The sequence below is a fragment of the Gorilla gorilla genome, chromosome 6 (genome assembly GCF_029281585.2).
Source record: "Gorilla gorilla gorilla isolate KB3781 chromosome 6, NHGRI_mGorGor1-v2.1_pri, whole genome shotgun sequence".
NCBI classification, from domain to species: Eukaryota; Metazoa; Chordata; class Mammalia; order Primates; family Hominidae; genus Gorilla; species Gorilla gorilla.
The window spans coordinates 21200699-21224071 of NC_073230.2; the positions used below are offsets into that span (position 1 = coordinate 21200699).

The 23373-nt window shown below is 37.4% G+C and overlaps 1 long non-coding RNA gene across 2 annotated transcripts in view; it reads right to left on the reverse strand.

Annotated features, from left to right (window-relative positions):
• LOC134758892 (uncharacterized) overlaps window positions 1-23373 on the reverse strand; it is a 153903-nt gene that overhangs the window by 101796 nt on the left and 28734 nt on the right. Inside the window, exon 1 of one of the 2 annotated variants that reach the window (XR_010134601.1) lies at window positions 11370-11761. The exons of the other annotated variant lie outside the window; for it this stretch is intronic. This is a non-coding gene — a long non-coding RNA (uncharacterized lncRNA). Of the gene's footprint in view, window positions 1-11369; window positions 11762-23373 lie in introns of those variants that run through there. 2 annotated transcript variants of the gene reach the window in all.

The window sequence follows — 23373 nt, forward strand, 5'->3', positions numbered from 1 at the left end:
TTGGTGTATGTGCAGATGGGCAATCTTTATTAAACCCCAATTACTTGCTCAACCCTCTCCCAGGCACTGCAAAAGGAAAATAAAATATATCTAAAATACTTGACTCTTCTCTCAGAAGCTTAAAAATCTGAAAGACATTAAACAATACTATGCTCAAAGATATATACTAAAAAAGATGTACACAAAGTATCTTACAGAAAAAGGAAAATTTTTACCAGAATTTCTGAACTTTCTTTGGAGTTATGTTAACAATTTCTAATAATTGTCAAGTTATCGAACGCTTACTGTGTGACATCAACTGCTGGGCAATTTATTTACTCTCCAAACAACTGACAACATATAGCTCTACAAAAACAGCTAATTCAGTCCCCCCAGTTCAATGAATTGCAGGCCTTGGTGCAAATTTCTGGATCAGAATGAAAACTGGTGGGCCCCAGGAAGATGCATCTGACAGAAAAATAATAATGACTATTATTTATTGAGCACTTATTCTGTCCCAGGCATGTTTTTATGTACTTCACATGTGTTTACTAATATAATCCTCTTGACAATCCTATGATGCAAGATCTACTATTAGCTTCATTTAAAGTTGAAGAAACTGTAGCACAGAAAGTTACGTAATTGTCCAAGGATGCTACAGTAGTTAAGTAGAGAAGTTGGAATTCAAACCAAGGCTGTCTGATTCTAGAGACTGGGCCCATGACTATCCCTCATGCTGGAGAGTAGAAACTGGGAGGTGGGGGAACTTAGAGGGAAGAAGCCATCAGACAAAAGGGAAATGAAATTAATTGACTAAGTTCAAGAGATCTATTGTACAACATGGTGACTACCATTAATAACAATGTGAGAAATTAATTGGCCGAAATGAAGTAGATGCCTTTGAAATGTAGGTAAGAATGATTAGATTTGAGACAAATGTATACCAAATTGTATCTAATTTTCACAATAATATAATAATCAATAGAAAATTAGAATGCTACTTTGATCATGTAAAGCCTTGGATTTAAAATTACATGGATTCTCCTTCTGTTTCATATGTCTCCTCTTGATTTAGCCTGTTTTTTGTTTCTCTTAAAGAGATGGGGGTCCTGCTATGTTGCGCAGACTGGCCTTGAACTTCTGGCCTCAAAGAGATCCTTCCACCTCAGCCTCCAGAATAGCTGGGACTATAGGAATGCACCACTGCACCTGGCCTGGCCTGTTTTTATAGTATTAACAAACAAAAGATATACACTATACCATTTTCACTTGTAGCCAAATAATGTAACAACAATTACAGACATTAATTTAACTAACCTTAGATCTAGTTTCACATGTTCATAACATCTTTCCTTTTGTTTTTAATGTGTTTTCCAGGCCATTTTGAAAATACTCACTATATCTATGTTTTAAATTCCGTCCGTTTGGTCAGAATCTAAATAGTTGTTTTTGGAGCCCCCTTCCCCTTGGAACATTCTTCACCATTTAATCTTTCAGTGCCTATGCAGTGCTAGCCATTTCTGTGGACCCACAAGGCAAGTAGTTAAAGGTATGATCCTATCACTTGCCCAGGTTTACCCAGAGCAGTTTGCCACTTGACAATTCTCATGATATAAAAAACAAAGGAAGCTTTAAAGCACCAGGCTCCACTATCAAGGCACTCTGTTTTCTTTTTGTTTTTAATTTAAATTTCAATTTTCTGATCTGGCTGTTTAGGTTGGCAATAGTAATCAGGTATTTGTCAAAGTTTTTTTTAGTATTATGCTAATTTCAAATAATTTTTAGTTATGTTCAATGTTTTTCCTATTATTTTTATTGAGAAGCTGAAAGAGGATGTTTTTAATAGTATCTAATGTTTAAATAGCCCAAATTTTAAATTTTCTTGTCTCTGCAATGTTCAGAAAAGTAGAACACATCATTATGCATGCAATGTAATCATCATCAGTATCACTGAAGCTCACATTTACTGAGCAGGTAAAATATGTTTTACAGATACTAATTTAATCCTCACAATAACCCTTTCAGGTAACTACTATTTTCATCGCATTTTTCAGATTAAGCTATAAACTGAGGTACTGAGGTAAAGTGCCAAAAAGTACACATCTATTACCTTATAGAGCCAGACTTTAACGCAAGCATTTTGATTCCACAGCCCAATAGTTAAATGTATCACAATCATTTTACTCAATGTGTAATAGAAGGAAGTTCCTTGACTAATATATTTATTATTGAAATAATTTACAAAAGTATACAAACAGTAAACATTATGCACACATTTAGAGAGAGAGTGGGAGAGTTCAAACTTTTCCGAAACTCACAGATGTTGAAACTCGACTTGATTCATAGCCAACGTTATATTTTTTCAATTGCCCAGTTGTTTGTCTAACCTAGCATCCCTGTAAAGCCACTGTCATAGGAACCACTGTGAAAGGTGTTATCCAAACGCATCAATGGGTTTATAATGCTCTCAGTGTTTACTTAAAAATGATAAACAAATTTGATTCCATAAGTACGATCTCATCTGTTAATATTTCACTTTTAGTGGTCTTTATAGGGGCACATTTATTGCTTGAGTATTTGTGAAATAATATATTGCATGTAAGTTAAAGTGTCGTCTAGTGCGCATATTGCTTCAAAGACATCAAATGCTGCTTGTGTGTATGTGAAACACATCTGGGATTTATTGATAGTTTATTTTTTTTTCAGGTAACTGTCATCCTATATGCTGTTCTACTTATTTTTATTGATAGATTCTGAGGTTAAAATAAAATAAAATCTGTTTACTATTTAGAACATGGTTCAATGAATGAATATATTATTCTGTTGTATTTTCTTTTAATGTAATCAGCCAAAAACTACAAATCAAAAAGTGTTTGCTCATGGGGTATTGTTTTGCTTCTAAATTTCCCAGTAATCTAGATACAGGCAATAGGCAGCTGTATCTATTTTACTAATAAAAGTAAAGTAAAGTAAAAGTAAAAAAAAGTAAAGTAAAAGATACTTTTCAGAGTTGAACTAACTAGGACACTGTATTTGGGTTGACTTTCATACCAGGTCCCTGGAGGCGGGACTTCCACAGAATAGATGATATATAATAAAAGTCTTTAGAATATTCTTGCTAGTGACAGTACAAGGAGATGCTTTAATAAACCCTTGAAATCAAAATTTTTTTGGCTTGGACAATAAGCAGTTGTAAAAAATTGGGTAAATCATTGAGTATTTTAAAATCTTCATGATTCTTTTAAATCTTAGTTTCTTATTTATATAATGGTAATAAAACTGAAAGGCAGGTGTAAAGATGTAATGAAATCATACATGTGAAATGCCTAGCCAAATGTTATTTCCTGGAAATTAGGAAATATTCCACATCCTGGAAATTCCCAAATGTTCAATATCCTGCAAATTAAGAGTTGGGGTATTAAAATAAAGATCACAATATTAGCTGCCATTGCTTGGGCTTAAATTATTGCTCTGTTCTTTCTTAGCTGTGTGACCTCAGGATTTTATAGCCCTCAGAAGAGTGTTCAATAAGATCAACACCGAACAATGTCACTACTTCTCTGCATTTTACTCATTACCAACAAACCCATCCCAACATCTCCTGTCCTTCTCCCTGTCCTCTCGCCAGTTTTTTCTTCTTCTCCCTTTCCAGAACAGCAACAAAAAGGTGCAAACTAAAACACAGAAAATTGCCCTATTCCCCCAAACACAGTCCAACCCTGGCACTTGTGCCTCATCAACAAAAGTTGTGCAATTGTAATCTCCTGTAATTCATTCTCTTCTGGCCAGATGTTTTATTTGGTGTCACCACTGGACAGATCAAGTAAAAACAATACTTACAATCCAGGCTGATGGCCTAGGAAACAAACATCACATGACTTACAATTAGAGAGTTTAACAATTGGAAAACTGATGCCAACTTGTAAAGAAATGCATACCTACTGAATACTACTTGACAATGCATTCTTTAAAACAAATCTTTCCAAATCTGTCCACTTCAGCTTCAGCTTTTATTTTTCAAAGCACAATATTCTTACACATAACCTTGAAAAAGAAAAGATGGGCCACAGTATCTGTTTACTTAAGAGAAGTTAAATGGTGCATGTAACATCTCTGTTACACAGTATACAACAGTGACTGACTTTAGCCTTTAAATTACATTTATCATTTGTTTTGACTGCAAAGTGATCTATACTTATTTATGGTGGTTTACAGCAGATTATGCCCTTCAGTTTTTAACTAACACCAAAAAATAAAGACATTGCAGTAAAACAAAGAACGCCTCCATTAGCCAAATACCAAAGAGAGAGTTAGCCTACAACTTCTAGCATTACAAACATTTACAGAGAACATAACGCTAAAAGGTGACTGCTGGATTTTTCCATTACTTGCTCTCTTTCTTTCTTCATACTTATTGGAAAAAGTGTAAGCTTTGATTCAGCTTGTGTAAGTACAAATCCCAGCTCTGTTGCTTAATAATTTTGTGGCCGTTGGCTAAATAACCTGTCTATGCCTCAGATTCCTTATCTATAAAATGGAAATAGCAATTATAAGTAACTTTCTGAGAAAACTGTGTAGAGGATTAAATGAGACAATACATGTAAAGTTTTTAAACAATAATTGAGATACAGTAAGTGCTCAATAGATGTTAGTTATTAACACCTTAAATAATAGTTCTTTTAAACAATGTGTGCTGTCTATTCAACATGGAAACTTACCTACCTTGCAAGGGCAAGAGAAGAGCAATGAATTAAACCACCAGGAAACGTCAACAACGTAATTCTTGGTACTCTTTACCAAAAGTTCAATTAGTTCTCTATTCTAAAGTCATAACGGAGTGGCAGGAGTCAAATGAATAACTCAGAAAGATCCCTCTGGTGGTATCTGAACAACAATATGAAATAAATCTCATAAATCAATATAAAATTATGTCAACAATAAAAAAGAAAGATGATGAGGATCTAAATGCAGACAGCAGCCTTAATTATGGAAAGAATGGGAGAAATATGAGAAGAATAAAAGGGACAGACTACACAAGTATATCACTAATATAACATGGGTGGTACCAAATAAATTCAATTATATTGTTATTTTTAAAGCTTTCCAGAGCAGGAACCCATCTTATTTGCTCTAGTGCATAATTCATACAATGATAATTATTAGTCCAAAATGTATCTCAATTCACACTTTTTGAAGACTTATCATATGTTGCATTACAGAGGGTGCAAAGGATGCTTATAGCTGGTAAAATATGATTAGCTTTATTAGTATATCAGGCTAAATTACCCATAAGTTAATCAATATATTTATGCTAATTGCTAATTTTCATGTCTTGCAACAAAGGTGCAAATTGTGGCATCATCTGACCTTCAAGGCACACATAATACCAGTGATGCTTTTTTTTTTTTCTTACTAAGTTGTGTAACTGCTAAAATTAATTGTACCCCAGGGCTATTATATTATTCATGAATTGTCACCCAAATGAATGACAATGTTTGAGAGGGAGTGGAAGAATAGGGATTTAGATGTATTCTCAGTGAATGCTGCCAGCTACATGACAACTGACATAATACCCAATTACAAGATCACTAATTAAAGCTATCAAACCAAGCCTGTGCAATTTTTGCCCATCACTAGGATTTCCAACTTTAGCTTCTGAATTTTCCTTCAACAATTAGAAAAAAATCCTTTTCTAAGTGGTTTTTCCCAATACTCTGAAACTAGGATTTATCATCTGATGAGTCAGAAACTATTGTAATTTTGCTATGCCCAATTCTAACATGTAACGACATAGCAACAATATGCTTTGATTTTATTTTTCCTGTCTCAGAACTCAAAAAGAGCTAAGAAAGTCAGATACATGTTTCCTCTTTTAAGACTGAAGCAATGAAAGTGAAATCTCTAAAGTCTGATTTCATGAGGAATGCAAGGACATATTATGGAGGAAAGAGCCTTACCAGTATACTATTTATTATCTTCTTTATTGGAAAAAAAAATTAGTTAAAAGTATTGCTTTGTATCTATTTTGTTCAGAAACGAGATGAACATGATGGCTCAAGTTTTTCTGTATGCAAAGTAGAGTCAACTTTTATTCCACAAGATAATATTCAGTGAATATCTTAATCATTTGGATGAAAATTTTAGAAATGTGTATAAAAATGTATATACATATACAGCATCATATATATTTACTTTAGTACATATATAGATATACATATTATTTATTGTGTGTATATGTATATATTTGTGTGTGTGTGTGTGTGTGTGTGTGTGTAAGGTTTTCACCAAAGAGACCTACAAATTTGTTGAATCTTATCTTTGGTTAAAAAAAAAATTAGACAAATTTAACTGAGATTCACTGAGCAAAAAACAATTTGAAAATGGGGCAGCCCACGGAACCAGAATAGGCTCAAAGTGACTCCAGGGTTGCCACACGATTGGATGACATTTACAGACGGAAAAAGGAAAGTAACATACACAAAGTGGGAGCAATGTACAGAAACATCTGGATTGGCTACATCTGGGTGTTTGCCTTAGTTGAGCCTGGTTTATACAGTTGGCTGCCTGTAGTTGACTGAAGTTCAGCTGCTGTGATTGGCTGAGGCTCAGCTACTTGTGACAAGAGTAGGTTGCAATCTGATTACACATCAAGTTGGGTTACAGTTTATTGTGTATGGAAAAACCTTTTGGCCAAGCATAATTTAACAATTTCCCCTTTTGTCAACTTCTTAATTGAAAAAGATTAAAGAAAACCTTAGGCATTGATGTCACCATTGTAAATGGACTTATTTAGTCTCAAATCACTTTGGAGAATGGCAGAACAATGGGTTTCGTAGGTGGGAACAAGGAAACCGAACAGCAGGAAAAAACGCTGGGGAGCATCAGGTCTCTTCAGATTTCTTTTTTGTAAGAGAGCAGAGGAGGCTTCCTTACTATCCTAAAATCTGTTTGAGAGAGGAAAACAAAAATGGGCCTGTTTTGAGATTTATTTCCTTAAAGTTTTATTTTATTATGTGGCACTTAACGTGAGTGACTTCATTTTCATTTGGTCTAGTCTGTTGGGGCCTAGTGCAGCAGCTCAGTCCAAAATAATGACCTCCAATAATTTTGTTTAAAAATTTCTCCCTTTTGATCAGGATTTCATCTAGGTGAGAGTGATCAAAACTTACGGCATTAGCACTAGTCTCAGTTACCATCATTTTAGCTTGCCAGTCTCACTATGTCATTCATAGGTTATGGAGTCCTCATGAATGCACATTTCTTTAACTTTTTGTCTTCCAATCAAACAATGTCTATTTAACATTCTACAGATGGCTGCATGCAAACATTTAAAACTTTTGAGAGAATACAGTGCACCAGAGACACTATTATTACAACTATCAGAAGGACAATACGAAATATGCTGCTTAGCCAGGCTCCCCATAAACCAAACCAACTAAAATTAAATAGATGAAAGAATGTGCCAGATGAAAAGTCTACCCATTTTAACCAAGCAGCCTGTTTGTTAATCCCTTGCAACCAAGTCTCTAATACCTGATGTATTCCTCCATGTGTAATAAGAAGTCTGAGCAATTGCAGATTCTTTCCTGTTCAGCTAACAGGTAATTTAGAGCAATTCTATTATTTAGTACAACTTTAACAAGAGAATGTAAAGAAGTCTGCTCTGCAATTATAGCCTTTACAGTAGAATCTGCTATAGAACCTACTATGAAGGATACATCTCTAATTATTGCCTCATTTATTATATATTTACTCCAAGCCATGGAAAAGGAGGCCTAACAAATGATGCCTATCCAGAAGGGTGAAGACCTCCTGACAATGTTCTCTTTAATGTATGATGTAAGATAAGAGGAGTGGACCAGTACTCTGTTTCTACTGATTTGGAGCAGCAGAGATGAATTTGAAACCCACATTGACCCTTCATCTTCAATCCAACAAGACATAACGTTGCCCATGGATTAGATGGGCTGTGAAATCCTCCATAAATAAAAGTATAACCCTTGGGTGGACACAAAGACCTATTGCTCACATATACATTATAACAGCTTCTGGCCAAGAGTCTGAGACAGAATTATTACAGGTTAAAATAACATTGTGGTACCATGGCATATAGCTAATTTGCAAAAAAAAAAACTCCATTTAAGTAAGTCTGTTTTGTGCTATACTCATTGGTCCTGGCTCTGCATACCATTAAAACAGAGAATGCCAACAAGTTGGCTGAGAAATCTTACCACTGGTACAATTCAAACAACAGTTACATTAAGGATGTTATTAAAGTAACCCACAAAGTCAATTACAGGATCCCTTAAGTCATATAAAGACCTGGATTTGATATGACAGATTCAACACTCTGTCAAGTTACTCACAGATATTACTGATTGTGAAATTTTAATGACAGCATTCTTCTGCTGCTTTGGTTTTGGTGTTTGTCTCCCTTCAAATCTCATATTGAAATTTAATCCCCAACTTTAGAGGTGCGCTTAATGGGAGGTGTTTGGGTCATAGGAGTGGATCCCTCATGAATAGATTAATGTCCTCTTGGAGGGTGTGAGAGGGAGAAATGTGATTGAGTTCTTGCTCTATTGTTCTCATGAGTTCTGGTTGTTAAAAACAAAAAGAAAACTAAAGAAAAAAAAAAAGCCTGGCATCTCCCCTCTACCTCTCTCCAGCAACCCCTCTTGCCATGTGATCCCTGCAGATGCTCTACTTCACTTCCTGCCATGAATGGAAGCAGCTTGAGGCCTTCACCAGGAACAGATGCTGCTGTCAAGCTTTCTCTCCAGCCTACAGAACTGTGAGTCAAATAAACCCTTTTTATTTATAAATTACTCAGTCTTGGGTATTTTTTTATAGCAACACAAAATGGACCAAGACAGAAAATTGATACCTGTAGTGGGGTATTTAAATAAAGATACCTGAAAATGTGGAAGCAGCTTTAGAACTGGGTAATGGGCAGAGGTTGGAAGAGCTCGGAGGGCTCAGAAGAAAAGAGAAAGTTTGGCACTTCTTAGAGATTGGGTAAGTGGTTGTGACCAAAGTGCTGATAGAAATATAGATGGTAAAGAGAATGCTGAGAAGATCTCAGATAGAAATGAGAAAATGGGAACTGGAGCAAAGGTCAACCTCTTACGCCATCACAAAGAACTTGACTGCATTGTGTCCATGCTCTAGACCTTGTGGAAGGCTGTGATGACCCAGGGTGTCTGGCAGATGACATTTCTAAGCAGCAAAGTGTTCAAGAAGTGGTGTGGCTGCTTTTTACAGCTTCCAGTTAGATATGGTAGCAAAGAAATGTGTTAAAGATGAAATTTATAATTAAAAGCAAAGCAGAGCGAAAAAAAATTTTGGAAAATTTGCAGCCTGGCCATGTGGTAAAGAAGAAAACGTCATCTTCAAGGGAAGCATCCAAGGGTGCTGTAGAGCAACCACTTTCTAAAGAGGTTACTGTGGATAAAAGGGAGCCAGGTGCTAATAATCAAGACAGGGGGAAAAAGGCCCCAAAGGCATTTCAGAAATCTTCTGAATTCTGAAAGCCACCCCTTCTATCACAGGCCCAACGGCCTAGGAGTACAGAAGATATTCCTGGGACAGGTCTGGGACACTACTGCCCTGTGTCACCTCAGATGCTGCTCCTGCATCCCAACAACTCTGGCTCCAGCCACAACTTGGACAGCCTCAGCTACTGCTCTGGCTGACACTCTGGAGAATACAAGCAGTAGCCTTGGCAGCAACCATGTGGTGCAGAGTCTTCAGGTGCCCAGAATGCAAGAGCCATTCTTGCATTGGCTTGGTGGCTTAAGGGATGGATATATTGAAAAACCTGGATACACTGGAAGAAGGCTGCTGCCACATCAGAGCAACCAAAGAGAGTCCCAACTAGGGCAGCGCCTAGTAGGGTAATAGGAGCAGTACTGCCACCCTTCAGATCCCAGAATTATAGAACCACTGCCAGCATAAAACCCTAGCCTAGGAAAGCTGTAGGCACCAGGCTCCAAACCATTAGAACAGCCACATAGACTACGCCCAGCAAAGGTAGGTGCAGGGCTGCCAGAAGCCTTAAAAACCTACCCCGCATACCAGTATGCCCAAGATGCAGGACGTGAAGTCAGTGAAGATTATTTTGGAGCTTTACAATTTAATGTCTGCCCTGTTAATTTTTGGACTTGTGTGGGGCCTTGTTACACCTTTCTTTTGGCTGATTTCTCTGTTTCAAGATAGAAATGTTTATTCAATGCCTGTACAACCATTATATCTTAGTAGTAAATAGCTTGCTTTCTATTTTCCAGGCTCGTAGCAGGAAGAAACTTGCATTGAGTCTCAGATAAGACTTTGGACTTAGAGTTACTTACAGAACAAGTTAAGACTTTTGGGGACTATTGGGAAAGGCTGATTGCATTTTGCAATGTGAGAAAGGCATGAGATTTAGGGGTCAAGGAGCAGAATGCTACAGTTTAGATGTTTGTCCCCTTCAAATCTCATATTGAAATTTGATCCTCAGCGTAGGAGATGGCGTCTAATAGGAAGTGTTTGGGTCATGGGGGTGGATCACTCATGAATAGATTAAGGTCCTCTTTGGAGGGGAGGGGGTGAGTAACTTCTCACTCTGTTCGTTCCTGTGAGAGCTGGTTGTCAGAAAGAGCCTGGCACTTCCCCTCTTCCTCTCTTTTGCTTACTCTCTCACCATGCAATCTCTGCACATGATTCCCCTTCACCTTCTGCCATGAGTGGAAGCAGCCTGAGGCCCTCACCAGGAGCAGATGCTGGTGCCATGCTTCCTGTACAGCCTATAGAACCATGAGCCAAATAAAACTTCTTTCTTTACTTATTACCAAGTATCAGGTATGTCTCTATAGCAACACTAAATGAACTAAGATGCCTGCCAAGCAAAAGAGGTAGGCATAAGCAAAAAATTAAAAATTAAGAGAACTAAGAGTTTCATGATAGCAGACAAGTCTTGATTCATGATCTTGGGACAGCTCCTCATGCCTAAGCTGCCTCTGTTTCTGGAAACTTCCCTGACTAGCTTTATCGTAAGGTCTCCAGTGAGTGTACAGTTCCAAGAGTCTGGAGAGGGCCTTTTGACTTGTGAGATGTGCACTGAAGGTTTGAGGCCCTGACATTTTGCTGCAGTGTGGATGGCAAGAGCAGTCTTTCTCTGAATATGTTTTTAGATGACCCAGTCTCTGGGTTCTAGATCACGAAGGGCTTATTTTCCTCAGTTGGTGGATCAGGAAAAGCATTCCTTACCTTGTGAAAGCACACATTAGTATAATGTATTAAAGCCCTGTAGCATTTCGGCATTTTAGAGTTTAGGAGAGCAGGAAATATATGAGGTTCTATTATTAGAAACATGGGCCTTTCAGTGACTATGTCATAAGCGGTCAACTTACATGTTCTGGCACTCCTGGGAGGAGCCAAGATGGCCGAATAGGAACAGCTCCGGTCTACAGCTCCCAGCGTGAGCGACGCAGACGACGGGTGATTTCTGCATTTCCATCTGAGGTACCGGGTTCATCTCACTAGGGAGTGCCAGACAGTGGGCGCAGGTCAGTGGGTGCGCGCACCGTGCGCGAGCCGAAGCAAGGCGAGGCATTGCCTCACTCGGGAAGCCCAAGGGGTCAGGGAGTTCCCTTTCCGAGTCAAAGAAAGGGGTGACGGACGGCACCTGGAAAATCGGGTCACTCCCATCCGAATACTGTGCTTTTCCGCGACGGGCTTAAAAAACCATGCACCACGAGACTATATCCCATACCTGGCTCGGAGGGTCCTACGCCCATGGAGTCTCGCTGATTGCTAGCACAGCAGTCTGAGATCAAACTGCAAGGCGGCAGCGAAGCTGGGGGAGGGGCGCCCGCCATTGCCCAGGCTTGCTTAGGTAAACAAAGCAGCCGGGAAGCTCGAACTGGGTGGAGCCCACCACAGCTCAAGGAGGCCTGCCTGCCTCTGTAGGCTCCACCTCTGGGGGCAGGGCACAGACAAACAAAAAGACAGCAGTAACCTCTGCAGACTTAAATGTCCCTGTCTGACAGCTTTGAAGAGAGCAGTGGTTCTCCCAGCACGCAGCTGGAGATCTGAGAACGGGCAGACTGCCTCCTCAAGTGGGTCCCTGACCCCTGACCCCCGAGCAGCCTAACTGGGAGGCACCCCCCAGCAGGGGCACACTGACACCTCACACTGCAGGGTACTCCAACAGACCTGCAGCTGAGGGTCCTGTCTGTTAGAAGGAAAACTAACAAACAGAAAGGACATCCACACCAAAAACCCATCTGTACATCACCATCATCAAAGACCAAAAGTTGATAAAACCACAAAGAAGGGGAAAAAACAGAACAGAAAAACTGGAAACTCTAAAAAGCAGAGCACCTCTCCTCCTCCAAAGGAACGCACTTCCTCACCAGCAACGGAACAAAGCTGGATGGAGAATGACTTTGAGGAGCTGAGAGAAGAAGGCTTCAGACGATCAAATTACTCTGAGCTACGGGAGGACATTCAAACCAAAGGCAAAGAAGTTGAAAACTTTGAAAAAAATTTAGAAGAATGTATAACTAGAATAACCAATACAGAGAAGTGCTTAAAGGAGCTGATGGAGCTGAAAACCAAGGCTCGAGAACTACGTGAAGAATGCAGAAGCCTCAGGAGCCCATGCGATCAACTGAAGAAAGGCTATCAGTGATGGAAGATGAAATGAATGAAATGAAGTGAGAAGGGAAGTTTAGAGAAAAAAGAATAAAAAGAAATGAGCAAAGCCTCCAAGAAATATGGGACTATGTGAAAAGACCAAATCTACGTCTGACTGGTGTACCTGAAAGTGATGGGGAGAATGGAACCAAGTTGGAAAACATTCTGCAGGATCAACAAAACTGATAGACAGCTAGCAAGACTAATAAAGAAAAAAAGAGAGAAGAATCAAATAGACGCAATAATAAATGATAAAGGGGATATCACCACCGATCCCACAGAAATACAAACTACCATCAGAGAATACTACAAACACCTCTATGCAAATAAACTAGAAAATCTAGAAGAAACGGATAAATTCCTGGACACATACACTCTCCCAAGACTAAACCAGGAAGAAGTTGAATCTCTGAATAGACCAATAACAGGATCTGAAATTGTGGCAATAATCAATAGCTTACCAACCAAAAAGAGTCCAGGACCAGATGGATTCACAGCCGAATTCTACCAGAGGTACAAGGAGGAACTGGTACCATTCCTTCTGAAACTATTCCAATCAATAGAAAAAGAGGGAATCCTCCCTAACTCATTTTATGAGGCCAGCATCATTCTGATACCAAAGCCAGGCAGAGACACAACCAAAAAAGAGAATTTTAGACCAATATCCTTGATGAACATTGATTCAAAAATCCTCAATAAAATACTGGCAAAACGAATCCAGCAGCACATCAAAAAGCTTATCCACTATGATCAAGTGGGCTTCATCCCTGGGATGCAAGGCTGGTTCAATATATGCAAATCAATAAATGTAATCCAGCATATAAACAGAGCCAAAGACAAAAACCACATGATTATCTCAATAGATGTAGAAAAAGCCTTTGACAAAATTCAACAACCCTTCATGCTAAAAACTCTCAATAAATTAGGTATTGATGGGACGTATTTCATAATAATAAGAGCTATCTATGACAAACCCACAGCCAATATCATACTGAATGGGCAAAAACTGGAAGCATTCCCTTTGAAAACTGGCACAAGACAGGGATGCCCTCTCTCACCACTCCTATTCAACATAGTGTTGGAAGTTCTGGCCAGGGCAATTAGGCAGGAGAAGGAAATAAACAGTATTCAATTAGGAAAAGAGGAAGTCAAATTGTCCCTGTTTGCAGACGACATGATTGTATATCTAGAAAATCCCATTGCCTCAGCCCAAAATCTCCTTAAGCTGATAAGCAACTTCAGCAAAGTCTCAGGATACAAAATCAATGTACAAATATCACAAGCATTCTTATACACCAACAACAGACAAACAGAGAGCCAAATCATGAGTGAACTCCCATTCACAATTGCTTCAAAGAGAATAAAATACCTAGGAATCCAACTTACAAGGGATGTGAAGGACCTCTTCAAGGAGAACTACAAACCACTGCTCAAGGAAATAAAAGAGGATACAAACAAATGGAAGAACATTCCATGCTCATGGGTAGGAAGAATCAATATCATGAAAATGGCCATACTGCCCAAGGTAATTTACAGATTCAGTGCAATCCCCATCAAGCTACCAATGCCTTTCTTCATAGAATTGGAAAAAACTACTTTAAAGTTCATATGGAACCAAAAAAGAGCCCGCATCACCAAGTCAATCCTAAGCCAAAAGAACAAAGCTGGAGGCATCACACTACCTGACTTCAAACTATACTACAAGGCTACAGTAACCAAAACAGCATGGTACGGGTACCAAAACAGAGATATAGATCAATGGAACAGAACAGAGCCCTCAGAAATAACGCCACATATCTACAACTATCTGATCTTTGACAAACCTGAGAAAAACAAGCAATGGGGAAAGGATTCCCTATTTAATAAATGGTGCTGGGAAAACTGGCTAGCCATATGTAGAAAGCTGAAACTGGATCCCTTCCTTACACCTTATACAAAAATCAATTCAAGATGGATTCAAGACTTAAACGTTAGACCTAAAACCATAAAAACCCTAGAAGAAAACCTAGGCATTACCATTCAGGACATAGGCATGGGCAAGGACTTCATGTCTAAAACACCAAAAGCAATGGCAACAAAAGACAAAATTGACAAATGGGATCTAATTAAACTAAAGAGCTTCTGCACAGCAAAAGAAACCACCATCAGAGTGAACAGGCAACCTACAAAATGGGAGAAAATTTTCGCAACCTGCTCATCTGACAAAGGGCTAATATCCAGAATCTACAATGAACTCAAACAAATTTACAAGAAAAAAACAAATAACCCCATCAAAAAGTGGGCGAAGGACATGAACAGACACTGCTCAAAAGAAGACATTTATGCAGCCAAAAAACACATGAAAAAATGCTCATCATCACTGGCCATCAGAGAAATGCAAATCAAAACCACAATGAGATACCATCTCACACCAGTTAGAATGGCAATCATTAAAAAGTCAGGAAACAACAGGTGCTGGAGAGGATATGGAGAAATAGGAACACTTTTACACTGTTGGTGGGACTGTAAACTAGTTCAACCATTGTGGAAGTCAGTGTGGCGATTCCTCAGGGATCTAGAACTGGAAATAGCATTTGACCCAGCCATCCCATTACTGGGTATATACCCAAAGGACTATAAATCATGCTGCTATAAAGACACATGCACACGTATGTTTATTGCGGCATTATTCACAATAGCAAAGACTTGGAACCAACCCAAATGTCCAACAATGATAGACTGGATTAAGAAAATGTGGCACATATACACCATGGAATACTATGCAGCCATAAAAAATGATGAGTTCATGTCCTTTGTAGGGACATGGATGAAATTGGAAATCATCATTCTCAGTAAACTATCGCAAGAACAAAAAACCAAACGCCGCATATTCTCACTCATAGGTGGGAATTGAACAACGAGATCACATGGACACAGGAAGGGGAATATCACACTCTCGGGACTGTTGTGGGGTGGGGGGAGGGGGGAGGGATAGCATTGGGAGATACACCTAACGCTAGATGACAAGTTAGTGGGTGCAGTGCACCAGCATGGCACATGTATACATATGTAACTAACCTGCACAATGTGCACATGTACCCTAAAACTTAAAGTATAATAAAAAAGAAAAGAAAAAAAAAACAAACTTACATGTTCTACTGAAAGTGGATCTTATTGTCATCAATCTGAAGTACCTTTGACCAAGACAATCTAGTTGATTCAGTTAGTGTTACCTAATGCTATTCTATCTGTAATATCTTGTTTCTTTTCCAACTTGTCCAGTAAAATAAGTACCTCTGTTGCTGGAAATTTCTCCGAGAATATCCCATGAGGGACGCACATTTTCTAATAACCGTTTTAATTATTGTTATACCATCAGCCTTCTTTCATGGGAAAGCTTCTATCTAACCAGAAAACATGGATTGAAAATCACAATTGAAAAAAATTCCTCTATAAATGTTCAAATAGATCATTAGGCAGCAGAAATGTACCTGAACTTGTGAATGTCTTCACAAAATTAAGGGTTTGACTAACCAAACGTTAGTCATAGTAATTTTGCCAATTTTAGAACAGTCACCACACCATATTTTTTAATGTAATTTGGATCATTTTGTCTCTTTATGATGAGTCATGAAGTACATAGTTTTTAATAATGGAAGCTTTAAGTACTCAGAAGGGACCAGGTGGCTGTCCAGGCTCTCCATGAGTCCATGCTTAACACTGGATTTATACTCTCTAAAATATCAACATTGTTTCTTTAATTCAGGTTCATAGCACTGTTTATTAAATGGGTTAACACAGGTAATTTGACTTGATCATGAAGTTCACTCAAATTGCCTGTCTTAGCAATTTTAGTACTGGCTGACTTAGCATGAAAATCTGCCAAAGTATTTCCTTGGTATTTAATTAGTTCTTATACTGCTTGAGTTAGCAGTTTTATGAGCCAGTCAGTCTCCTCATTAGAGTTCTGGGAATTCTTACTGAGTCCAATGGTATGAACTTAAGGTTATCAGCAACCTGTGCTTGTCAGAGTCATTTCCAGTCTTTCCATGAACCTCCTTGAAGACATAACACTTTAAGATCGTAATTGTTTATAAAGAGCTTTCAGAAAAAACATCAGAATTAACAATTAACTACAGACAACAAGACTTGTAATGGTTATGGTTAAAAAGGCATTTGGCAAGGAAATTTGGTTATTTCTATGGCCCACAGTAATTTAATGTAATAAAAATAATTATGATTGATAACATATCCTGAGCTTATACAATTTTGGAACATGTATTAATAACATATCTATACAACTATAACTCAAACTAAAAAGGTTAAGTATCATTTCTTATTTGATAATACTTTCCATTTAAGTTAACATAGCATATAAATGGTTTTCATATATCTCTTCTGGATGCTCCCGGGGCCCTCTGGAACATGTGAAAGTTAGTTTGAGATCAAAAAGACTTAATTTTGATTTTAAAATTTGATTTTTGGAAGTCTACCAAATATATTAAGGGTTTAAAATACCTAACCAAAATAGGATCACATGTCACCGTAAAATAATAGTCATTTAACCAAAGTGATAATTAAAACATCTTAAAAAATAAAAACTTTTACTCTTTGATAAAGAGGAGACTTGGTTTTCCAAATAATCAAAAGACCTAATACAGTCAGAATAAGGCACAGAATATTTGTTTCTCTTTCTCTTTTATTCTCTCTCTCTCTCTCCGTTTTTGCAGTTTACTCAAAAGGTGAATAAAAATCTTTTACTACCTCTTATTAATACAACACAAAAATCTTGCTTAAAACAGAAAGCTAAATTTTATTTTCACACTAATTTTCTTTTGATATTAAGGCTCAGTTTTTAAAACTCTTACAACGAATTTATTTATCCTTAGTTTAACCACACAATATTTTTAACTTTTTTTCCTTTTTTAAACTTTCTATGTCCATTCAGTTTTATCTATATCATTTTTTATGTGTTTATTTTGAAGCAATGTTTAAATAATGTCTGAGATAAAATTACTTTAAAAGAAAATACACTTTTATATCTCCTTTATAACCTTTCTCACCAAAAACATATTTTTCCTTTTTTATTATATATTTTGCATACAGAATTGTTACCCTTATTTTTAGTAGTTTTAATTGTATACATTAATTACAATTTTAACTCTTAGTAACTTTGATTTCCAGTGAAGAACCTAGAAAATAAGCAATTTGAACTGTTTTGTAACAGTATTTGTAGATGAAAGCTATTACACAATTTTGAGAAATATATGTTTAATCAGTGTTTTACGTTGATTAATAAACCCAAATATATTTAGCTTCTCTATATCATATAAAAAATGTTAAAATATATAAACTTAAAGTTATTCTTAATAATTAATGTTTCAGTATTTTAACTTACTTAGAAATGACTCAGATATTTAATGAGTATTACTTAATTTATCATGACTTTAAGATTTTAAATTACTGAAAAATATTTTTGAAACTATGACAAGTTCATTTATAAACTTTTATGCCATTTACACTCAGATAATTTACTGATTCCTAAGAATTATGCATGGATTGCTCATTAAACTAAGCTAGTCATTGAAGAAGCTCTGGAAATACCACCCTAAAATATGTCATTTTATCATACTATTGCTATGAATAGGTAAGCAAAGCAAGGCTTTTTTAATTCCCTGTACCTATCTAAAGACAGATTTTCCAAAGAAACTCAATTGTCATTAATTCTCTTTCCAGGGAGATCCAGCAATGAGGAAAGATTAACTTTTATCACTGGAAAGGAGACTTTGTCATACCCAGACAGATACTGTCACAAACCATCACCCATTTTTCTAAGGGCCCATTAATCTTTTCCAAACACCGCTTTCTACCTAAAGCCTAAATACCATCATTTGCCAAAGCCAAGGAAGGAGGGCATAGGTAAAGACCTAGTTAAAAAAAGATGCCACGAAAAGCAACTTAAACAAGGATAAGGCTTGTTATGTAAATTTAAATCAATGCCTTTTCCACCGTAAGAGTTTCTAGTTACTCAATCCTTCCTCTCTTCCTAATGCACAGAGATATAAACTCTTACAAATAGAGATTTTCTTTATAGATGTAATTTTTTTTTTACACAAGGGTTTCAAAATAGCCAGCTAAATGCCAGAAAGCTGTATAACTGTACAGAAGGACAGTGTACGTAAGGACAGTGTACAATGCCATATAAGGACATTTTGGTCAATGATGGATTGCATGTATGATGGTGGTTCCATAATATTATAATACTATATTTTAACCGTACCTTTTCTATACATAGATGCACAAATACTCAGCATTGTATTACATCAGAACAATAGCATGCTATACAGGTTTGTAGCCAAGAAGCAACAGGCTACACTATACAGCGTAGGTGTGTAGTAAGCTATACCACCCAGGTTTGTGTAAGTACACTCTATGATGTTCACACAATGACAGAATTGTCTAATGACACATTTTTCAAAATGTATCCCTATCATTAAGCAGCGCATGACTGTATTTTGATGACTGATTTAGTTCAGTAGGAGAGCTTTTTGACTTAGCTTTTATTTCTTAACTAAAATTACATAGTTCAGGGTGGAGGCCATTAACAAATAGGACCAAAAACTGTCTTCTATGCCTGGACTCAGCGTGGATACCTCTGAAAAAGAAGAAAGCCTACTTTACCTGAGAGCCACCTTTTATAAATACTTTATGCAGTTTTCTTTTCACCTTTGGGATGGGATAGTAGCTAAGCCAAACGTTAGCAGATTCTATTTTTTTTTTTTAACAATTAGTCATTTAAGCTTTTTATTTGTCTTTTGAAACGGTTTTTAAAGGAGGCAATAAAAACACTGAAATTTTTGTAGAAGTTTTTGTAGCGGTCCCTGGGTGAGCCTAATTTGGGAGCCCTCATTTCTAAATTCACTTTTAAAGTACAGTGCTGTTCATTCTGAATGTTCCACTGTAATTTTAAATTATTTTCTTTAGTAAGATTATGCCATTTCTTTAAGTATTATCTGCTTCTGAGGCCTAATAACTATACACGTAAAGGTAGGCTTAGCTGGAAGGTGGAGCACTCAGTTCTTCAGAAATTACGGATCCCATTTTTATGCTGAACCTTGGCATTGGTTCTGAGATCCCCTTGATCAACACTGTCAGGGATTTTTCTCTACCTAGACTTGCAAGTGAAAAAAAAACAAAGAGACTAGAACACAAAATTCCTGCAAATTTGCAAATGCAGAGTTCGTACCCTCTGCAGTGATTGCCATTTACTGCCTGTTTCTGCCTGGTTTGGTCAGACATCTGAGGCCTCTAACTGGATCCAGTCTAGTTAGTTATTGTATCTGATCCAATCCTGGACCCATTCCAGTTTTTGTGCCAACTGCCGAACTCAATTTAGATCCAAAATTTGCCTAAACAAACTCAGCTCAAAACACAAATCCATGAAACTTCAGAATCTGAGAAATAACTTACCCATGATCCCCAGTTGCTGCAAGTGACCAATGGACATGATGACCCTGGAAGGTATCTCTCTTGGTCAGTCAGTGCTCCTGAGGGTCCCAGGAAGCTCTACTTTGAATCCCACTTCTGATGCCATCGGTTAAATGAAAAACTGTAGACAAATTAAATTTGATAGGGCTTAATTGATCAAAAAACAATTCCAGAATGGGGTAGACCTCAGAGCCAGAATAGGTTCAGAGCAACTCCAAGGCTGGTTGGATAATATTTATGGATGGGAAAAGGAAAGTGTTGTATAGAAAATGGAAGTACGGTACAGAACCAGCTCTATTAGTTACAGCTGGGCATTTGCCTTATTTGATCCTGCTTTGAACAGCCAGCTTCTTGTGAGTGGTTGACTGAAGTTTGGCTGTTGTGATTGGCTGAGGCTCGGCTACTCGTTACAAGAGAGGGTTAGAGTCTACTTTACACAACAAGTTAGGTTACAGTTCATTATGTGTGAAGAAACCTTTAGGTGGAATGCCTACATTACAGGAGAGTATTGATTACCAGTTGGAAGCTATGCTGCTCTTAATGGTAACTCTGGACTTGTCCTTCCTATACATGACTCTGATTTTGACCTTGACACGCAGCTTGCTGCAGAAATCAGCCATGCCACTGCAGACCAGATTAACTACCCAGCAGACCTGCTGAATCATGAAAAATAACAAATTTCTCTGGTAACTCACTGAACTTGGAGTGGCTGAGTAATCAGCAATAGAGAACTCATCCATTGCATTAATCCACTGAGATTATTAAGTCGATCCAGCAACTGGATTTTCTTTTGCCGATAAACACAACTAGTAACACAACTGATTCAGCAAAAAATCACAATTCCATGGGTAAGAATTGCTGGCCTAGGTGACTGGTGATAACTCTAGAGATGAAAGTACTGTTAGAAGCTTTTCATTTCGGTAGCGTTAAAACTGTTTTGTGGATGCCCTGGTTTTCAGGAAGAGCTCCAAAGTCTGTCTGAAAAGAAAGGCCAGCATTCTGCTCTACTTCTGCTGGACCACATGTGTTCAATACAGGGCTTTTCAGAAAAAAAAAAAAAATTCCGTTTTCTAAAAAGGGTCAGCCTGAAAAAACACTGTTATAAAGATTCGAACATCACTAATCTTGTCCAACTGTATCAAGAATTATTACAACAGACCCAGAGAAGTAAGGTGGTTAGTTCAAGTTCATGTAACTGAAAGTGACAAAGCAGAAATATAACTCCCTTCTCTATCCACCTAACTTGGGCTTTTGACTCCTACAACATCCTGAGACTTTCAATATGAAGCGTAAGGGTGGCATCTGCAACCGCAAATGGCTGGATAGCACCCCATAAATCAAGAAATGCCTTAGCATCTGTGGTTATTCAGTTCATCAACAAGTATTTATTAAACAAATGTCACCATCAAGTAGGTCCTACCTAGGCGTGTTCCTCCCTGAAGGAGCAGGACTCCTAAAGTTATAAAGTACCATAGCAGGACAGATGTAGCCTTTTTACAAAGTTCTAAACCTCATTCTCCACTGCGTGTTTATTAGGACAAATAAAAATCCATTTTCCTTCCCCACCTCCTTTATCTGAAAAGAAAATTCAGTCCTTTCTTTAAGTCTGATACTTTACATATATATTTAGTGTTTGAATATTTAAATTTTTCAAGTTTATTTTTAATACTTAGTGTTTATCTTTACGTTATTGAATAGAAAGAATAGGCACTTGAGCCCCAATCCAGTACAAGTCATCATTGTACTGGATTGCCCACAAGCTAAAGTCCAGTTTGAGTATTGTAAATAAGCCCCATTAGTTTTGCCAACCAAGAACAAGTCAACAGTTTTTGCTTCCAAGTTCAGTACTAATGAGTGCACTGTATTTTTCTGTCTTCCACTCTGTAGCAAATAGTGAAGTCTTAGACTATTTTCAGGGAAATAACTTGTACATTGTAAAATCATGATAAAAATGAAAGCATTTTGTTATTAGATAAGGACATTCCTGTTTCGTTGTGAATTCTATATTTGTATTTACCCAAAGTGCATCATTAACAAGTAGTCTTTATTCAGTATTACCTTGTCCATTTCCCTATGCAGGATAAATGAATATGCATATAAATAAAAAGTATTTACAAACAAGTAAATAGCCCCTTGATTACATCAGAATTGCTAATAAAGAGCTTACTATATTTTAGATACAGTTTGAAAAATGTGGTCTCCTCCCTGGTACCAATGAGGATCTCACACATTTTGTACTCTAATAAAAGTGATACAAAATTAAGAACACTTATTTCACAGTTAAGAATAATCATATTCCTGCCTTGGAGGAAGAAGGTATAGAAAGAGAGTGATAGCCATTAGATTCAGCTTCAGCTACCATTCGGGTGACCATATGCCAGATACTTTCACTACAGTCATTTAAACCTCCAAGCAGTCTGGATGAGGCAAACATGATTATCATCTCTTTTCTGCAGATAAGGAAACTGAGAATCAAAAATATATATGAGAAAAATAGTTACTTTACTATAGAAAAACCTTGCAGACACTACCTGTGGTTGGCAGACTAATTCTCCCCTAAGATATTCATGTCCTAATCCCTAGACCTGTGATTATATTATGTTACTTGGCAAAGAAGAATTAAGGTTGCTAATCAGATAACCTTAAAATAGGGAAATGATCTTGGATTAGCCAGGTGGGCCCAATATAATCACAAAGGTTCTTAAAGGGGAAGAGGGAAGTGGATGAAGAGATCAATCAGGGAGAGATTTGAAGAGGCTTTGAATCTGGTTTTGAAGATGGAGGTAAATGAGCTAGTGAAATGCAGACAGCCTCTAGAAACTAGGAAAGGCAAAGAAACAGAGCCCACAAAAAGGAACACAGCTGTGCTGACACCTTGATTTTAGCCGTGTGATAACCACGTTGTACTTCTAACCTATAGAATTATCAGATAATAAATGTGTGTCATTTTAAACCATTAAACTTGTGGTAATTTGTTACAGCAGAAATAGGGAACAACTACATCGCCTTTATCAAGTGACAAATTTCACATCACCAGGGATGTCATATTGATGTCATGTGCCACCTGAAACGATGCAATGAGGGGGACATCTCTTCTCTGTGGTTTTCTTCCCAAAAACCCATCGTTTCAACCCCAATGGAGGGACATTCTAGAAAATAACTAAAAAGTATTCTTCAAAACTTTAAAGCTCATGAAAAACCAGGAAAGACTGAGAAGCTATCACAAATCTAAAGAGTAAGAAGACAAGA